Source organism: Papio anubis, chromosome 8, assembly GCF_008728515.1.
Source record: "Papio anubis isolate 15944 chromosome 8, Panubis1.0, whole genome shotgun sequence".
NCBI lineage: Eukaryota > Metazoa > Chordata > Mammalia > Primates > Cercopithecidae > Papio > Papio anubis.
Genome location: NC_044983.1, coordinates 128,394,386 through 128,410,036, shown reverse-complemented (window position 1 = coordinate 128,410,036; position 15,651 = coordinate 128,394,386). Strand labels below are relative to the sequence as shown.

The 15,651-nt window shown below is 47.7% G+C and overlaps 1 protein-coding gene across 3 annotated transcripts in view; it reads right to left on the bottom strand.

Moving 5' to 3' along the window:
- TG (thyroglobulin) overlaps positions 1 to 15,651 on the bottom strand; it is a 273,445-nt gene that overhangs the window by 24,549 nt on the left and 233,245 nt on the right. The gene's annotated exons all lie outside the window — the stretch shown is intronic.

The window sequence follows — 15,651 nt, the reverse complement described above, 5'->3', positions numbered from 1 at the left end:
GTCCCTCAAACTGTTGCTCTAGAACTTTCTCTCTGGAAAGCAGTGGAGCATGGCATTAAACACAAGTAGAAGCCAGACTGTCTGAGTGTGAATCTCAGCTCTGCCTCTTCTAGCTGTGTGTCCTGAAGCAAATGGCTATCTCCCTCTGTGCCTGCCTTCCCCATCTGAAAATGGGAGTGCCTACCACATAGGATTATGGCAAGTAGTTAAAATGGTACCTGGCACTTAATAAGTGCTCTGTTAATGTGAACCATTGTTGCAGTCTGAGAACAGGTCAAACACCCGAGTTTCACTTGCTTTACTGGGCTCCTTGCTCAGCCAATTCGTGAGTAACTGTGGTCTGGTCATGTTAGGAGAGCTAAATTCAGTTTCATTCATGGACTCAGTCACTCGTCATATGAATGCTTCATGCACACTTTTATACAGATAGTCACACTCTTCACCAGAGCCAGCAGTGCCCCAGGCTTGGAGAAACAGCCACGAACATGCCGATCAAGCTCCCTGTCTCTTGGGGCTCACGTTCTAGTGGGCAGAGGTGGAAAATGAGCAAATAAATGTATCGTATATCAGGGAACAGGTGCTACAAAGAACTATAAGGCGGTATGAGAAGGATAGGGAATGCTGGGGCCAGGGCTATTTTATATAGGATGGCCAGGGAAGGCACGCAGCTCCCTCAGGGATGTGTGTCCAGACGGGAGCAACTTTTTCTATTTTCCTTTCCCTGTCTTTCTCTTTCCTTCCTTCGTGCTTCCCCTTTTCTCTCCCTTCCTTCACCTCCTCTTCCCCTCCCCTCCCCTTCTCTCCCCTTCTCTTTCCTTCTCTCTCTATTTCTCTCTGAAATTCCCCTCTCTCTCTGTTCATTCCTTGTTTTGGTATTGCTGCTGTCGGCACTGTGGGAGTCTGGAGCCATTCACTGCCTTCCCCCAGGACCCAGTTTCCTCCTTTCTGAAGACAATGGGCAGAGGAAAGTCTGGGATGCAGCCCCAGGTGTGAGGCCCAGCCTCCTGGGCCCCAGCACAGTCTTGTGCTATGTGTTTACATATTTCGAGGACTTTATGTAAACGGTGAAATGTGCTTATCAGCACACTCTGGTGTGTTTAAATTGCTTCTCCAAACATTTACAAGCACACGGGACCTGTGATTAGAATTCCATCAGTGAGCAATCCCTCCTGGGTAAGCACAGCCCTTCCTGGGTAAGCACAGCCCCTCCTGGGTGGGCACATCACCTCCTGGGTGAGCACATCCCCTCCTGAGTGGGCACATTCCCTCTTGGGTGAGTACATCCTCTCCTGGGTGAGCACAGTCCCTCCTGGGTGAACACAGCCCCTCCTGGGTGGGAACAGTCCCTCCTGGTGGGATGGCTTACACTCGGACTGGCCAAATGAGACGCCAGGCTGAACCACCCTGTGGACTAACTGATCCTTCAGGATGACCCCCAAAATAGCATTCATGAATAATGTTCACACTCCATACTATTACCATCTACAATGCATCTGAGTTTCCATTCTATTCTATCCTAGCCTAGTCTAGTCTATTCAAAAAACACTCACCTACAACCCATTATGTGGACTCTACAACCTGCTAATAGTTTAGGGAAAAAACTGCATTATATTCTCTGTCCTTTTCTGCCTGGAGTATCTCATTACATAAATGATATTAGTAACCCACTGGCACCCCTCCTGCTATTTCTAAATTTTGTGCTAAACATTTCACATGTATGTTGCAAGGAAGCATCAAAATAACAAGGTGAATTGGGCATGATGTTATCCCATTTTACGAACCATAATTCTGAGGCTGAGAGAACCTACCTAGCTTGTTTAAGGTCACACAGACAGGACACGTGAGGCAAGATTTAACTCCAGGTCTTACTGCTGGTAAGAGACAGGCTCGTTACCCCAGCTATAACTTAAGCAGGACCCCACATCAGAGCTGTGGACACTGGGACCTCAGCCTATGGAAGGATGAGTGGTTTGCCCATGAAGTGCCTGGCCCAGAGCAGTGAAAAGAGCATTGAGTTTGGAGTAAAAACTTAGGGTTCAAGTGCTAACTGCCAAATTTGGGGGGATCTTGGAAAATATATTTTTTCCTCTCTCTGAGCCAGACATCTTCCAAATGCGAATGCATCGTGTGCATTCATATGGGCCCTGTTTTTGTCTCCTGTGAAGATGAAGTGAAGAAAGCAGTCACCTGCTAAGGGTCCTACTCCTAGTCCTGTCTGGTTGTCCATGGGTGCGGGCTAAGAAGAGCCAGGAAGTCTCAGTGCAAGGAGCAAGGGCCTGGAGCTGGCAACCCAAATTTGGGTTCCAGCTCTTACATTTCCCAGCTGTGTGACTTTGGGTAAGTCACTTAGCCTCTCTAATCCTCAGGATCCTCACAGGGAAAATGGAGTTAAGTAAAATTACTTCACAGCATTGTTTCGAGAATTAGAGATAACGTTTAGAAGCACCTAGCTCAAAGTCTGGCATATACCCTTAATCAAGGAGACCTAGTTGTATCCATCATGGGATTCATTGGTTTCAATTAGAAAACTGAAGGATGAACACAGGGCCCCAAACTGCTTTATTAAATGAAGAAAACATTTTAAAAATGCTATGTGTATCTATCTTCAAGGAAGAAGGCTCTCTTGCTTTTATATCTATCCTCATTCCTTCATACAAAAAATATGAATATTTGAAAAACTGTGCAAGAAAATATACTAGCTCATTCCAGTGGCTGTCTCAATGCTACGGCCTGTTTTCTCAGCTCTGGGCTGTGAGCAAGGAGATTGGGTGATGAGCAAAGGTAGGTGGGGCCGGCGGAAGGTGCCAAATTCGAAGGCCAAGTACTGCTCACAGATGCTGTGTAAAGAAGGAATCCATGACACCCCCACCACAGATATTGGGTAAGTCTAATGCCCAGGGCTGGAGCGGAAGTGGAGAGAACTCAGTTCTGGGAGCCCAGGAGGGTACAAGGACAAGGGTGCAGTGGCACTTAAGTGAGTTGTCCCCAGGCTGCTTTGCTACATGGGAGGCATAATCTGCCTTCAAGTCTAAACATTAGGGAGCTATGCTGAGGTCTGGGCACCAGGACCTCCAAGTCCCAGCACCCGCTATGTGGCAATCACTGTACAAACTCGAGGGAGTGGCTTCCTCTCTCTGGGCACCATTTTCTCACACATAACACGAGGGGGTCATAGTGAGAGCCCTCGCCAAGATACCAATGCTTCCTGGGCTGCAGAGGAGTAAAACAAGTTCATAAACTGTCTCCTCCCTGTGTAATGTCATTTGCTGGAACTTAGAGGAGACCACCAAGGGGTGAGGATGATGCTGCCTGAGTCACGTCGGCAAAGGGAGTAGCCAAGATTAGTACAAGGGCCACGCACCAAGCACCCATTGTGTGTCAGATACTGTGCTGGGCCCGTGGTGTGCCCTCTCCTCATTCACCCCCATAACCATCCTGAGAGGGTGGACAAGGAAACTGGCTCAGAGAGGCTAAGTGCTGTCTTACACAGCTGAGTAAGCCATACAGGTGGGCAACAAACCCAGGAGTGCCTTGCCCTTGCCACCCTGACGAGGCGCCACTGGGCCTTCAATTTCTGTGACTCCTGAGAACTAGGCTGCTGAAATATTCCCAAAGTGCCCAGGCCATGTGAGGAGTGCTGTTTCCTCCACACCAAATGTTCTCTCTTACTTTGAAGCCTTTGTGCCTGCTGTTCCTCCTGCCTAAACACCTTTCCCTAGTTTGCCTGGATAACAGCTATTGAACTAGAAGCATGCTTTTTAATCCCATGAGCATTAAAGTAGACTGAAATCTTGATAAAATACAGATTCTGACTCAGCAGGTCCAGAGTGGAGCCCAGGAACGTGCATTTTAACAAGTTCCCAGGTGATGCTGATGCCGTTGGCCTGGGAACTTCACAGCCAGCAATAAGATTACAATAGAACATTCAGGTTTTGCTCAGGGCTTACCTCCTCCAGGAAACAAGACAGATAATGGTTGAAAGGTCAAGCTCCAGAGATAATGGTTGAAAGCACAGAACTGCCTTGTAGTTCTGGGACCCCGAGTAAATTGCTGTCTCTCTCTGTAGCTCAGTTTCCTTCTTTATACAAGGTGGATAATGAAAAATGTCTATTGCATGAATTATTAACAGATTCCAATGAAACATGCATTAAAAGGGTTGAGTACAGTAGTTGGCACATGGTCAATAAATGTGAATGATGATTATTAACCTGTCCCAGGCTAAACCAGGGGCCCCCGTGGCCCTCAGGACCCAGATGCTCTGATGTTAGTTTATTTGCCTATTGTTCCAGAGTACTACATGGCAAAGGGGGCAGGCAGTGTGTCCATAGCCCCAGTGCTTAGTATGGTGGCAGGCATGTCATAGGTGAATATGCATTGAATGAATGACCTCTGTAGAGATAATACAGGTTAGAGGCTGAAAGTAGGATGCTAAAGTCAAACCTCTTGGGTTTCAAATCCCAGAGTTGGAAAGGTCTGGTCTTGGAGGCTAACTGTGCGACTTCGTAGCTGTATGAACTTGGGAAAGTCATATAGTCGCTCTATGTCTATTTCTTCATCTGTAAAATGGGCACAACAAATTACCCTCATCATAAAACTGTCATGAAGTTAGATGAGATGAAACCTATAAAGGGCTTAGCACTGTGTCTATTGTCATTGTTAGATATTTGTAGACTCAGCCTTGAGTCCAATTCAGACAGGTCAGGGAAAGCCCATGTCGTAGAGAGGCCTGAGCTGAGCTTTGTCCCCACTGGGCTTGAGTCCAAACACTTGGAATCCCTTTTCCAAACCCCTGCTAGAAAAAGGAGTGGCCCCTGGGCCGGGCACAGTGGCTCACACCTGTAATCCCAGCACTTTGGGAGGCCGAGGCAGGCAGATCATGAGGTCAGGAGATCAAGACCATCCTGGCTAACACGGCGAAACCCCATCTCTACTATAAAAATACACGCACACACACACACACACACACACAAAGAAAAAAAGCCAAATGTGGTGGCACACGCCTGTAGTCCCAGCTACTCGGGAGGCTGAGGCAGGAGAATGGCATGAACCCGGGAGGTGGAGCTTGCACTCCAGCCTGGGCAACAAAGCGAGGCTCCCTCTCAAAAAAGAAAGAGAGAGAGAGAGAAAGAGAGAAAGAAAGAGAAAGAGAGAGAGAGAGAAAGAAAGAAAAGAAAAGAAAAAGGAGTGTCCCTAATCAAGGATGGAGTCTCCTTCATGGGTTCTGCGGAAACTCCTTCTAAGATGATCTTTTAGGAGTGCTAGGACACCAAGCCCCTGGGCATTGCAAAAAGAAGTCCCTCTTGCATAAAATGGTCTGGAACAGCTTCACAGCCAGGTAGCTGGAGGGATGGGGCCCAGTTTATGCTCCCACGAGACTGAGATTAGAGTTCCACATTTTATGGGGATCTCAGACACTAATTGGGTGCAGCCTTGCTGACTGGTCGATATTTTGGAGACGATCCAAAAGTTGTCTCCCAAATAGTGGGAGATAAATTCCCAAGCCCCACTGGGTTGCAAGGGAATGTGAAGGGGCACATTTTCAGCAAGACCTGGGACACACATTCCTTCATGCTTGGCAAGGCCCTGAGCACAGATGCCATTGCCAGTTTAATTAGAGAGTCAGCAGGCGGGAGCAGGGACCACCGTGTGACTGCACGGGCTGACTTCCACGAGCTGTAATTACAGGCGGGGTCTGCCTTAGACCGTAGATTTGTTACAGGCAGGAATTACACAAAGGGCTGTCATGAACTGGCCAGTCCTTGCTGTGTGCTTTTGAAGGACTGCCATGAACACATTCTAATGAAAAGGAAGAGCCCCTTGGAAATGCTGAGGGACTGAGCAGGGCCTCAGCATCAACCTGAATGTCTCCGGGCCCAGTGGATTGAATGTGAAATTTGGCATTTGAGAGACTCAGGTTCAAATCTAGCTCTGTTCTGTGCGTCAGATGACTCACCTCCAATGAACAAACGTATTCAGTGGATATGCCTATCTGTGCCTTCATTTTGGGTCAATAAAATGGGGTTGATGTTAGAATGAGATGCATTAATGATTATAAAGAGGCTGACACATGGGAGACAATAAATATGACTTATCTCTCCCCTCTGGTTAGTAAATGATTAAAAAGAAAATCAGCAAGACAGGTGAGAAACGCCCTTATGTTCACGCCGAGTGGTGTCTGAGAGACATGATGAGAACACATGGCTGCAGGCCCTTGTTGTTCATCTTACTGTCCCTTGGACAACTCTCCTCGGCGTGCCTGAGTGTGCCAGGAGCAGCTCCCGGCGTTTGGGACACATCAGTGAACATCTGGGCTGTTCTCTGCCTGCATGGGGCTTCTACTTCTGTGAGACAGAACATCTATGTTATATGGACTGTCCTGGGGCCATAAGGAACAAGATTAGTGCATAGAGCAGGCAGCCGGAAAGGGGATGGGGCGGGGGGTGCTGGCTGGTGAGGGTCCCAGTTGTGCCCTGGGGAGCTGGGTTAGGCAGTGTGGAGGATGGTTGAGTCTAGACTGGAGAGGGTGGGGTTCAGACATGCGGACAGCTGGGTGAGGGGGTGCAGTGAGGTCCGCGGGGTCAATGGAGTGATGAGGGCAGAGGAGCAGGGGAGAAGCCAGAAAGAACAGAAGGCTGGGTGGCTGGGAGAGCCTCACCCTACCTTTTGCTTTTTTGCTTCAGGCAGGGCCTGGGAGAAGGGCTCCCCCATTCTGGTTTGCAAATGTGATCTGCCAGAGAGCACAGAGCACAGAGCAGGCCAGGCCAGGTGTCCCTGCCTTGGCCCCAGGCACTGCAGGGCCTCAGTAAGGAGCCGACTGGCCCCTCAGCACTGCTTCCCCCTGGCCCTGTCTCCTGCTGCAAACCCCAAGGCCAGCGCACTCTGCAGGCCACACTGCCCTCTCCTCAGGGAATGGCCCATCCTTCTCTTGGACTGAGGGCCCTCCTTCTCTCTGAGGCTCAGCCTTTGCTGCCCACAGCCCTGGAGCCCCTCGCTGGGCAAACCTTCCCCTGGCTCTTTCGGACCTTCAGTGTGCAGCTCATCATGAGTCCCACCCCCACCTAGAGCTAACGTGCCTGCCTGGAGGTCCCCAACAGGAGGTTCTCCTCCATCCGCTTCATCCAGGTGCTCTCAGCCAGATGTGCACTCCAAAACTATGTCTACATGGTGGGCTCCAACTGTCCTACAGCCTCTTTACCATATGGCTGTCTGGCTGCCCCAACCTCCATCAAGGTCACTGTTGGCCTTGCAGAGGTCCACCAGCAGATGCCCCATTCCCCTACCTCTCCATCTCCTCCTCCTAGTTGGCTCTGCCTCAGGCTAATTTCTGGAACCCCCTTCTGCTGTATCTGTCTACTCTTGAAAGCCGAGGCTCCCAGCTGCCACTTCTGTCCCCTTTTCCTCCCCTTCTGTCCACAAATGCTTGTGGGGTGGGGCCATTTCCTCTCCTTGCTTCAAGAATGACCTATTAAGCTAATGATTCCCAAGTCTCTCTTCAGCTTGAACCTCACACCTTCATATCCAAATGCCTCACATCACCTGGAAATCTCTCAGACCCCTCAAACTCATCCTAGGCACAATTTAACTTTGTTATCCATATGTGTTCTTACTCACCTCTAGAACCTTCTTCTCCCGCTATTTCCCTATCCTTAGTGACTAAGACTAGCCTTCAATTACCTGAATGAAACGCAGGTATTTCCTGATTGCTCCTACAATCATTCCCCTCTTCCCCTACATTTTGCTGTAACCTGTTCCTGTAATCTTCCTCCTGAGTGCCACCTGCCCCCACCTCCAGTCCACCCCTGCTGCTGTCCTAGTTCACAACACATCTCCTCCACCACACTGGGGCAGAAGCAGAGATGCTGCTCTTGGCAGGGGCTTAGGGGAGGAAAGCTTTTTACGCAAAGAGCCTGTAGTCAATTTTTGCTCATTGATTATGCTCCAACTTTTGAAAAATGGTTGTAACATCACAGATTTGGGAAGAAGGAGACACAGAGCAGAATCCCGACCGGAAAAGTAGGAAGCCTACCAGAGTTCACCTGCTTCTTGCAAGACTATGTGACTGGATGAGTGAATGAATAAACAAATGCCCCAGACTTCTCTAGAGCTCTGAGTCAGATGGAGACACAACACTCCTTTGTTCATTTGAGGGACGTGAATTGAAGACTAACCTAGTGCTGGACAGGAGCTAAGGATTCCAAATGGACATGACATAATTCCTGCCATGCAGCAGAGCTTGGTGAAGTCAGTGGGGACAGCTGCTGAATGAGCAAAGTACTCTGCAAATCGTGGGTGACTGTTTGCATCCAGTGGAGAGCATCATTCAGTGGAGAGAGGATGGGTTTGGGAAGCAATGTGAGCATGTCCTCACCTCCCCTCTTCCCCCAGCCTATTCCAATCAGCCTTTCCTTCCCGTCACTCCACTGAAATGGCCCTCATCAAAGTCTCCCATGACCTACAAGAGTCGAATCTCTGCCCTCATCTCTCTTGACTCTGTGACATTTGACCTTTGCTTCCTTTCGGAAATGCTTTCTTTTCTTGGCTTTTGTGATAATCGCATTTTCTTGGTTTTCTTCCAAATCTGTATCTATAGCCCTGACCTCTCTACTGAACTCCCAACTCATATAGTCAGCTGCCAACTCAAGATACATCCCAAATCTGATCATTTCTAACTGTGACCATCCATGTCTGCAACCCTAATTTAAGTTACTAGCTCAACCCCTGGATTTCCACAACAGAGCCCAATCTGATCTCTACTTCCTGTGTCACATCTCCATAGTCAATTTTCCATATAACTGCCAGAAATGTCCCTTTTTAAACAAATGAATCAATATAATCACCTTCTATTATTAGCTTGAAACATTCCAGTAACTGCCCACTGCAAAGAGAATAAAGTCACTTTTCTGATGGCCTGCAAGATCTCATAACTGGTCATCTTCATCCCTCTGACTTCCTCTCTTCCCAGTCCCTCCACTGGCCACTGGGTCTCCTAGCACTGACCTCCCTGTGACCCCCAAACAGCCAGGACCACTCCTGCCCCAGGGCCTTTGCACTTGCTCTGTACCTCGATCCCCATCGCTGGCTCCCCATTGCTCAGGCCTCAGTCCAGAAGTCCCCTCCTCTGAAAAGCCTTCCCTGACTGCCCCTAAAGTATTTTCCCCATTCCATCACCTCCTCTACAATGGCCCCACTTCAGTGTTCTTCAGGGCACTTCTAAGATCTGAAATGCTTTATTTACTTACATCGTCTGTGTCCTTTCATGACAACATGAACTCTCCGAGTCAGAGGCTTTATCTGTTTGGATTACAACTGTTCCCTCTAAAGCCTAGAGAGAGTCCAGCACACAGGAGCCTCTGAATAAATCTGTGTTGGAGAGATGTTGCATGGATTAATGCTTGAATGACTCCTGACTTCACTGCTCATTATGGTGTTAAGGGACAAGGGCTTACTTCTCCATCAAGGACAGCTGGCTCAGGGGCAAGGGCTCACTGCACTTTTAGGAACTCACAGAAGTATTTTCCTTCTAATTTCTTTTAAAATCAGAAGAAAAAACATAATAATAATGAAAGTATAATAATGAATCCAGCCTGGTTTACATTCATCTTTATACCAATGCAGTCATGAAATACAATATTTTATTATTTTGGGGGGGGGGGGACAAGTCAATCCTTCTGATCCTCAGCTTTCTCTGAACCGTAATCCCAGCTCACAGGGTCCCCGGGGAGAACCAGACAAGGTGGCATGTAAGCGTCCGCTGTGAGGGGTAATGTGGGGTTACGGCTCCAGGGTGGAGGGTTTACAGCGTGCGAGGGCAGCCTAGAGCCATGAGACCTACAGGGCTCTCTGGGTGTTGGGAGATACCTCTTTCACTTCTTATAACACTGCAAGAGACAGACAGGCTGGGTCTCACTGTGTCCATTCTAAGGCTAAAAAACTGCAGCTCAGACCAGTTCAGCAACTCTCCTACATCATGTGGCTAAAGCTAAGAATTGTGACCCATTTTTCTGAATCCAGGTCCCCGCGATGCCCTGGGTTCAGATCCTAACACCCTCCCATCCCTGAGTGCTGGGGATTTAAGGCAGCAGTGCCTCCTTTCAGGAAATCACACACACACTGGAAACTCCTGCATGCTCCTCTTACTATAATCTGTCACCAAAGGCTGGATATTCCTGTGCTGGGGCTTGTGCCAGTGCCTTGGGCTGCCAGGTGCTGCTTTCCAACTCCCACATGGGCTGCCCTCCCCTCACTGCTCCTCACAGGGCCCCCACTCCACCTGCTCCCAGACGAGGCCGACTCCTGGCCAAGCTCAGGGGCACAGCGGAGGCGCTCTGTTTCTGATTTTTCTCGCCTTCCTTGGAGATGCCTGTGCTTGGAAGGGAAGGCAGAACATTGCATCTTGGAACAAATCTGCTTTTGATCATGCAAATGAATGCCTGGTTAATGTAGGCAGACTGTCAATTTCACCAGTTAGAAAGAAAGAGAAAAGGGGGGGAAATTCCTCATGACAGCGCCTGATGAAGAATTTCAATAGAAAGCTGCTACTTCAGAAAATAAGATCATTTGCCGCGAATGGAGAACATCTCAGGCAGCCCTGATGCTCCACCGGTAGGTTGCTAACTTTGCTGGGTGTCATTAGGACTCCCTGGGTGGGCCATAGGTGGCTTTGGGTGGTATGTGGGGGAGGGTCTTCAGAGGGACTTGACGGATCCCGTACCCACCCTCTGTCTTTGGTCTGAAGGAAATGGGTGGGTCTCTGCTGAGGTGGTGGGTGGCTCCAGGGGGCAGGACTTGGGGTAAGAGGCTCCACTCCCGTCCCACTGTGACTTCCCTGGGAAGCTGCACTGCATGTGTTTGTGAACTGGGATCCAGCTGATACTTATGCAGCTTTGGCATGAGTAGAGAGCATGCATTTGTGTTTACTACAATTTGGAAAATCGGTTTCAGGTCAGCTGAGGTGGTTCAGAGATTGGACGTTCTCTGTATTCCTGTTTTCTGTGTATAATTATCTGAAGAAGGGATAACAGCTTGGGACACAATCTTAATATTAAAATTTAAAAATTAAGTGAAAAAAATGAACATTTATTGAAGCCAAACTATTTTCCAGATATTGGTGTATATTTGAATTCTTGGACATCTTTATGAGGATATTTACTAACCATCTCCCAATTTTACAGTTAGGGAAACTAAGGCTCGGACTCTGGGTAACTTGGATGCTCATGATTGCAATCCAAGGACATCCAGGACACTCTCCCTGCTTTGTTGACAGATGACCAAGGGAGCAGGGTCCTCATCAGTTCCTGACCGTTGTGTCACTCCAGCTGACAGTGCTGCTATGGGGCCCAACGGCACCTGATCCCCACCTCCTGAGGTCTTGGAATAGACGTCCATCTCTCCATATAGTATGTATCAATGGTGTTTCAGTTATTTGCCTTGTCTGTTATCTGACTGCAAGCCCTTCTGAGGGGAGGAATTCAATTTGTATTTTGTGCTGAAACACCTGGCCCAGCATGACTAAACAAACAGGTGCTGGTGTTACAAAAACATGCTGAACACCCTGTTTATGTGGATGTAGCAGTTTGCTGCAATTGATATGTCCTGTTTCTCAGCCCCAGACGGGGCAGGAGGGACTGGGTGGGTACCAAAGGACAGAGGGTGGAGTAAAAGGCATGGCTGAGATTGAGGTCCTCCAGAACCTGCCATCTTCAGGTCTCCTTGGCTGATGGTGGTTGGACCCAAGTGCCATGGAGCCTTCTTGGGGGAAACAGAGAAATGCACAAGTCCAACTCTAAATTCAGGTCAGGAGTGGGCTGAGATAAGGGAGGGCAATGCAAGGGCACATTGGGTTGAAGTCCAGAAGGAGTTTCCTCATTGTTGGAAGGGTGGGACCGTAGCTCGTAGCTCAGTTTCCACTTGGTTGTCCACTGTGCCCTCTTGCAGTACTGTGTGGGGCAGAATCCTGAGGATCTCTCTGGGTGATGCTTGCATATGGTAGGGATAAGGTGGTGCTAGTGCATCCCTGATCTAGTGTTTAGCACAGATAGGGTCATGGGTAGATCCCACCACCTGCCACCCCCGTCCCTCCCCCACCCTGCAATTGGGGTCAGAGACCTGCAGTGGAGACTTGGCTTTCCAAAGGACTAGTTAACTGACCTAGAGACATCTGGTAAACCCATTAAGCCTTTCTTTCCCAGGAAAAAAAAATGGTATAAAATACTGGTTCATGGTTCCCTACCTCACAGCCATACAGTTGAAATAAAGTAAAGTAAGAGCATGAGTTACTTCACTTAGGCTAACCCCCAAGGCTATTGAAATTTTAAAATTATAAATAAATCAATAAATGACTATAGAAAAAAAAAGAATGTGGGTAGAATTGGAAAAACCTTTGCACATAGTAGCCCTTATTCTAGCTGGGTTTGTGTACATTTCAGTACCCAGCATACCATTGATGGTAGACAGAAGGCTCTTGGAGGAAAGCCTGGCTCTTCCCAGAGTGCTGTCATGCGAAGAGGATACTTTGGAGGCAGATAGACCTGGGTTTTAATTCTGGTTTCTCTCTGAAAAATAGCAATAATAATCCCCACCTCATAGGGTAATAGTTTTGAGGGTGAATTATTTCATTGAATACTTCTGGGTTAGGGCCCACCACATAGTCAGTTCTTCATAATTTCATTCATTCATCCTAGTGAATGTTTACTGTGTGCCTGTTGTGTGCGACGTGTCTAGCAGAACTAGACACATTTCTAGGCACCAGAGATATAGCAGTTTCAAACATTCTAGTTGGGGAAGAAAGACAATAGACAAATACATAATATGGCAGGAGGTCTGAGTGCTGGGGTAGGGTGCAGGATGTAGGGATAGAGAAGGCTGGGGATATGGCTTCCCTCTGAATCCAAGTGGTCAAGCAAGGTCTTTCTGATAAGCAGACCCTGAAGGAAGTAAGGCAGTGAGTTATCTGGGAAGAACATTCAAGAAGAAAAAACAGCAAATACCAGGACCCTGATGTGGGATGTGCTCAGCCTATTTGAGAAACTCTAAAGGGACAAACCAGTAAGCCAGGAGGGAACAGCAGGAGTTAAGGTCAGAGAGCTAACAGGGGTCACATCAAATAGGCTCTGGCAGTTAACAGAAGACTGGATTTTTCCTCTGCATGAGAGAAGGCCACTGGAGAGAAGGCTTGGAGCAGAGGGTCTGACTTATAAAGGGATTGCTCTGGCTACTGTGCTTCTCATAGATTACAAGAGGCAAGGCAGGTGCAGAGAGACAGTTGGGGGCTACCACAAAAATCTCAAATAAAATGGCTGGATCAGGGTGATAGTAGAAGAGGTAGGGGAGAGGGGCTTGGATTTGGGATACAGTTTGAAAATACAGCCAAATGGATTTGCTGATAGAATGCTGGTAGGATATGAGAGAGCAGTGTCAGAAATGACTTTTGGTTTTGAGCCTGAGTACAGAAGGATGAGTTGTTTAGTTGCCAAGTTGTTTACTGAGATGGTGAAGACTACAGAAGAACATGCTGGTTGGGGATGGGAGCAGAGGTGGAATCGGCAGTCCACTTTGGGTGTGTTATGGACGAGACACTATGAGATGTGTAAGTGAAGATGTCAAGTGGGCTATTGGCTAAACCAGTTCAGAGTTCAAAGGAAAAGTCCAGGAGGAATAAATCTGGGTGCAGACACATGTTTAGGAGATGACCACATGCAGTGTCACTGAGCTGTGAGCTGGCTTCCAGTCCCACTCTCACGATTCTCCTCCTGCAGGCAGTCCTCCTCACCAATCAGCACCTAAATGAGTTCTCGGTAGGATGCAGGCTCACAAAAGTTGCTCAGTGGCTTCACTAACGCATGTCCCAAGGGAATGAATGAAGAAGTGAAGCCAGAAAGGAACGGTCTAACCAATGAACAAATGTGCTGGGGGAACACTGCCCTGTGGTTGGTATCTGGGATGACTACCATGGAGCAGGGCTAGAAGCTGCTCTGCTGTGCCCTCAGAGAGGTTTCTCTATTTGGGGGTGCCCTACTTCAGTGCTGGCTTCTCCAGTCAGGCCCCTGTTTGGCAGTGAGCCTCCTGCTGGTGGCCCCATCTTTCTTTGTGAGTGAACAAAGTAAGCTTTCCTTAAAAACCTTAGAGGGAAACTCAATGAGAAGAATGCAAATGCATCTTTGAGTAGAGATCCCAGTCCTCTGGATTCAGGTCCCTGGCTGGACTGGTTAAGGAATTCAGGACAAAATTAGGAAACTTCCAGACACTCCTGGGACTCTGCTTGAACCAGGGAAGCCCAAGGCAGCCATGAGCCCCCAGTCATCTCTCTCACAATGAAAGGGTATAATCAGAAAACATGAGCCTGAGCTACCCTCTGAACACCACTGTCCCAGATCTGCCAATAAGGACCACCCCCTCACCCTCCCTGATGGATGGCATTTCCACTGCGTTGGGAGACGTCTGGGAACTAACCACAGGGCCTCCCTCCTCCCTAAGTCCATCAGCCCTTTCTATGCTGATCCCAAGGTTCCTGGGAATATAAAAGTAGTTCTTCCTCTCTTTCAAAAGTCGAAGATGGCCATGAAAAGTTTTCAGTGCATGGACCAAAGAACCAGAGCTGTGAGAACACAGTGTCTTCTGCACAGAGATTGTGTATTCCTCGTAGGAGGATATCAAATAAGGAGGTGAGTGGGAAAGAGTTTCTGGTCAATGGCCAGCTCCATCCCCGTCTGCTCATGCCTCAGAGTACTGTCTCCAGGACGGGGAGTGTTTAGGGGCAGCAAGAGAATACTAAGATTAGAACTTCCATTTCTTTCTCTTGCTTTAACACTCTTTTGATTCAATAAAGCATTTCTAATAATTCAGTGTATTAGTACAGGAGTACACATGTATATAATTTATACTTAAATAACTAAACTTACTATTTCTTAACTGATGAGGGGCTTGATCAGAAGCAACTTGAAGATCCCTGTCTTAGAGACTACAAACTCTGAGGCAGTGGAGGAGAGTGGCACATTTTCAGTGATTCCTGAATGGTTGTCTTGTCCAATAATAAAGTCTCAGCCCCTCAGGGTAAGGGCTATACTGTATATAAGTGCTTGGCAGAAAAAATGGCGAAATGGTTCAGGTATAAAAGGTATTTCTCCCTGGCTGTGAGTTAGCTAGATGAAAGCTGAGGGTGACTAAGTTTTACTTGACATCACCCCCTAGGAACACACACACACTCACACATACACCCTCAGAGAGAACTCTATCACTGCTCACATGCCACACCCGCCTTCCAGATAGGAACCTTCAGAAATCAACTTCATATGCAAACCTCACCAACCCTGCTTCTTTCTCTCTCTCTCTACATACACATGCACACATAAATATATATAATATGTAACATTATGCATGTGTGTATATATACAGCAATAGTAATAATTCATAATACTCTTTCTCCAGAGGTAGGCAATGTTAACTGCATGTTGTGAATCTTTTCACTCCATTATCCTTCTATGAAGAAAAACATACAAATATACACATTTCCAAATATAAAGATACATACAGGTTGGTTTTTAAAAATATGAATGCTATCTTAATTTCACATTCCTCTACATATATTTTTGTCATTTTACAATGTGTCACAGGCTTCCCTTAAGTCAGTAGAGATAAATCTAGCTCATTCTTTTT